The sequence below is a fragment of the Ovis aries genome, chromosome 11 (assembly GCF_016772045.2).
Source record: "Ovis aries strain OAR_USU_Benz2616 breed Rambouillet chromosome 11, ARS-UI_Ramb_v3.0, whole genome shotgun sequence".
Lineage (NCBI taxonomy): Eukaryota > Metazoa > Chordata > Mammalia > Artiodactyla > Bovidae > Ovis > Ovis aries.
This window is the reverse complement of record NC_056064.1, coordinates 42973214-42978267: the sequence shown is the minus strand read 5'-3', so window position 1 is coordinate 42978267 and position 5054 is coordinate 42973214. Positions and strand designations below refer to the sequence as shown.

The 5054-nt window shown below is 48.0% G+C and overlaps 1 non-coding gene across 1 annotated transcript; it reads right to left on the bottom strand.

The window, feature by feature from the left end:
* Window positions 1-226: 226 nt before the first annotated feature.
* LOC114117109 (U2 spliceosomal RNA) lies at window positions 227-417 on the bottom strand. Its single transcript, XR_003590894.2, has one exon. It is a non-coding gene; the product is annotated as a U2 spliceosomal RNA (small nuclear RNA).
* Between the last annotated feature and the right edge of the window lie 4637 nt (window positions 418-5054).

Genomic DNA, 5054 nt, shown 5'->3' with positions numbered 1-5054 from the left:
CTTGGACACTTGCTCCTTTTGTAGCATGTATAAAATGAGAGAGGGGAAACCAGTTTTCCAAAACAGAAAGGAGTGGTATTTAGAAAAATAGAGGCTTAATTAATTAAGCAGACGCTTCAAACTACACCTCCGAAACTGTAGAAAAAGAAAGCACCAAGTTCAAGATCTGGCTGACTCCAGAGAAGAACCAGCTTCTGCCTTTGGGTACTTCCGTAAAGTGTCCCCGAAGGGGTGCACCGTTCCTGGAGGTACTGCAATACCAGGTCGATGCGTGGAGTGGACGGAGCAAGCTCCTATTCCAACTCCCTGCTCCAAAAATCCATTTAATATATTGTCCTCGGATAGAGGACGTATCAGATATTAAACTGATAAGAACAGATACTACACTTGATCTTAGCCAAAAGGCCGAGAAGCGATACCGTGGCACCGCCCGTCGCTGTCGCCGTCCTGCTGTCCTGCATGTTGCACTCAGGGTGACCGGGTCCCCGCTCACTCCAGGTCTCCCTTCCTTGGCCTCGTTGACAGTGCTCTGGCGGCGCTACACCAGACGCTCGAGCAGAAGTTGGATTCTCCACGCTGTAAAAGAGAAATTCCTCATCTGCCCTGGCTGTGTGGATCGCGGGCGGAAGCGCCGCCTCGAATCTGCATGCCCCGCCCTCTGTCGCCAAGAAGGCGCGGCTCCGGCGGGACGGCAGCGCCCTGGGGACGGCCTCGGGGCGGCGGCAGGGGAGCTTCTCCTTGGTGTTAGTGGAGAGTGGAGACCCGACCGGAGCGGGTGCGGGGTGGCCGGCAAGAGGGACCCGTGCGACGAGCTGTTGGCCGAGAGTTTTCCTGAAGCCAAGGTCGCAAGACTCACTCGCCAGAAACGCCCAGATTGCAGTGTGTTACACAGGCCTCCGCCTGCGGAGAGAGGGGCCCCGTAGGGTCGGGTGTGTGGAGGGGGCTTCCCGGCCAGGCGGAGGGCGGGCCGGGCCGCGGGACGGGTTCACTGCAACTCCAGCGCCCTTGTCCGTCGGTGCCTCTAGGAACGAAAGCGATCCCGGGCTTCCTACCGAAAGGTCCCTCCGCCAAGGACCTCGTTTCCCTACCCCTCCTCCTCAGCTGTGGGCTAAGCTAGTGGCTCAGATTGTAAAGAATTCGCCTGTAGTACAGGAAACCTGGGTTCGATTCCTGGGTCAGGAAATCCTCTGGAGAAGGAAATGGCGACACACTCTGCTATTTTTGCCTGGGAAATCCTATGGACAGAGTAGCCTGGCAGCCTGCTGTCCAGGGGGTCGCAAAAGACAGACAGGACTTAGCGACTAAACAGCCACCACCACCACCATTCTGTTGATTGAGCTGTCACAGCCACTAGTCACATGCAGCCAGGAAGCGCCTCGCAGGTGGTTCCTCCCAATTCAGAGGTATTGAAAGTGTAAAACACACATGGGCTTTCAAAGACTTAGTATTAAAAACTGTAAAATATCTCTGTAATTTTGATATTAATTACATATTGTAATGTTATTTTAGATATATCTTTTTTTCCTGGGAGGAGCCTCCACATGGTTTGGAAGAACCCTGAGGTGGGATGGAACCCAGGCCCTTGTCATCAAAGGCATGGAGTTCTATCCACTGGACCACCAGAGCATTTCTGAAATATCTTAAGTTAAAGAACATATTAAACTTAATTTCACTTGCTTCTCGTTATTTTTTTTTTATGCCTAAGAATATTTAAATTTATCTGTGGGATGGAATTGCAGTCCAGTGGTTAGGCCTCAGTATTTTCAGTGCAGGAGCCCAGGTTCCAGCCTTGGCTGGGGACCTGGGGTCCCTAAAATAACACAGCATGTCCAAAGGGGGAAAAAGTTACCTGGTATGAGTCACATAATTCTATAGAAAGCACTGGTACAGATGAAAGTGCTGAGAGGCTAAGCAATTGCCTAATGTGAAACAAAATCAGGATTCCCATTCAAGCATCCTGCTAACCACTGGGGCCTCAGGTTTTATTAACCAGGGGTCCAGAATTCATGCTTTTGAACTGTGGTATTGGAGAAGACTCTTGAGAGTTCCTTGGACTGCAAGGAGATCAAACCAGTCCATCCTAAAGGAAATCAGTCCTGAATATTCATTGGAAGGACTGATGCTGAAGCTGAAGTTCCAATACTTTGGCCACCTGATGCTAAGAACCAATTCATTGGAAAAGACCTTGATGCTGGGAAAGATTGAAGGCGGGAGGAGAAGGGGATGACAGAGGATGAAATGGTTGGATGGCCTCACTGACTCAATGGACATGAATTTGAGTAAGTTCTGGGAGTTGGTGATGGACAGGGAAGCCCATTGTGCTGCAGTCCATGGGATCACAAAGAGTTGGACACAACTGAGTGACTAAACTGGCTGGCTCCTGATATTTCAATTGGGATGATTAAGAATGCCTCTCTGATTAGAGTACTTGTGAAGTCACATGTGGAAATGCAAGCACATGGGAATGCCTTCATGAGAACACTCCAGGGAAAGTCACATTTTGCCTGTAAAATAGGAATGATACCATTTTACAGTGTTGTGAGCTATCTCTACCTACTCACCCTGAGCCTTCCTGTTTCACATCCCACTTTCCCTGGTCTTGTATTTCTGCTGGCCGCCAAGTCAGATTTACACCCATAATGCTCAAATGGCATAGCTATACATGTAGACATGGACACAGACACATAGAATGTAGGGGATTCGCAAATATACAGCCAATAGTGCTGTATTATTGCCGGGGTCCAGCCCCGGTGGATCCAGGGTAATTTGAAGGGGAGACGGAATCGGCATCCTAGGGAAAAACTTATTTAATTACAGATATATAGAGAGATTAGAAACGGATGGAAGTAGGAAATATTAGTGGAGAAAAAGATGCTGAATAACAACTTGGTTTACGTGGAATACCAATCACCACCTACATAGGCCACAGGCGTCTTTCTGTTCTCCCGAAGGAGAGGATGCACTGAGGCTTCCCCGGTCCGATCTTAGAAGCCCAGGCAAAATTAGCAGGCTTGGTGAGTACCCATGTTCCAGATGGGAATTCAGCCAGAAGGGGAAAGAAAGAACAACACGGGGGAATCAGTCTTTCCAGAAACTGATCCCATTTCTTTATTTTTCAGGTTTGCTTATATACTTTTTGCTATACATAGGGATGAATACAAAGTCATGCAGGGTCAGCAGACCTGACCGTTGTCACAATCAGGTGCTTCGTATAAAATTATACAAAGGTCTTATGGGTTTTACATCATCTTCTGGCCATGAGGACTGCTGACATTTTATGGCCCTTTCTGATAACGGTCAGTCAACCAGAAAACTTATTTTTTTCCAGGGGTGATTTTTTCTTAAACCAGGTGCCACCCTCCAAATAAAGTTGCATTCCTATAGAGTGAGGGTGTAGTGGGTTACAATCAAGAAAGGAATTTACTTCGCCTAAAGTTTAACATGATTAATCTTAAAGGTTAATACTTATTTCTCCAAAATGTTAGTTATATTCATTATAAGGGCAGGGAATATGGAGATTTAGCAGCAAATATTTGCTCAACAAATGAAAAACCCTTCACCAATATAATTTCTAATCAACCCACTATACTATACTAATAATTTTCTAACTTCTCAAAAGAGTCTGTATTTAGAAAGTTTTAAACATCTCGTGCCTCTCGTGGTTGGGAGGCTGTAAACAATCACGTGTGGCAGGATGAATCCGCTCAGGCAGACTAGAGAACCTTCAGAGGAGTTTGTAAGTTGAAACACTCTTGTCACGCCCAGGAATTTTTATTAACTGGAACTGCAAGTTAACTCCTTCTCTGAGAGAAATGGTGATGGGGGAGAGTCCCCCATAAAGTCAGAGGTGTAGGTGAGAGCATAAAACAGACTCTGGTTTTGGGGGTAGATGCTCGGGAACAGGGGGGTTTCCTGAGGCTCTATCCCGCCTTTGCGTATGCTGAAGCCTCCTTCTTCATGACCTTTGCCATGGGCGGAGTTCCTCACACTGGCTCTTTTGGTTGCTGAGCCTTTTTCAGCGCTTATGACAGTGCTCCAAATGTGCTTAGTTCTTGTGAATATGTGTTGACTAAATGGATGAGAGACAAATGAGGTCATGTAAAATGTGCTTAGCCTGGGCCTGACAACTCTTCAGGCCCTCCCATCCCATGAGGTCTGTTCAGATCTGGGTGCTCGGACCATCATCTGCTCACTCATTTGGTTTCCCTGAGAAGGGGTTGCTGTGGTCCCAACACTTCCATCATCTGTTCATGTCTCATAGACTTCCTCCTTGTCCTGCCTGGTGTCCTGCCCATTTGGACAGGTGTTTCAGTCTCCATTCTGAGTTGGAGGTGCCCTCAGGGCAGGAATGACTTCTGACCCGGGTCTCTCTACTAGCACCTGCCCAGGTGTGTCACTTCCCTTACAGGTGATCAACGACAAAATAGGTAAAGTAAGAAAAAAATATTTGTGGGCTTCCCTGGTGGTCAAGTGGTTAAAAATCTGCCTGCCATTGCAGGGGACATGGGTTCAGCCCCTGGTCTGGAAAGATCCCACATGCTTCAAGGCAACAAATCCCTGTGGCACAACTACTGAGCCGGTGCTCCAGAGCCCTACACTCATTCTTATCCTCCTACCTGGGTCCAGCTGACCTTGACTCAGTTGGTCTCGCCAACTTCCGGGTAAGGACACTTCCTGAGACTTGCATCAGGGAGTTCCAATCCAGAAGTCAAGGAACTAGCTTTTTTTTTTTTTTTTAATTAAAACAATCTGTGGCCACACTGTGTGGCATGGGATGTTACTTCACCAACCAGGTTCAAACCCCCAATCTCTGCTTTGGAAGCACAGGGTCCCAACCACTGGACTGCCAGGAGAGTCCCTCAAGAAGCTGTTCCCAGGCCTCTGATTTACCCGCTGATGGTTTGTTAGTGTCCCTGTGGGGGAACCAGGCGCTGCTTTTGGCACATTCCTGGTCATAATCTCATTGTACATCACTCGTTTCCCTGGGGAAATGTTCCCCCCCCCCCCCACCAAGTCTCAGGGGAGAGAGGCACTGGACTCACTCATGATACTTC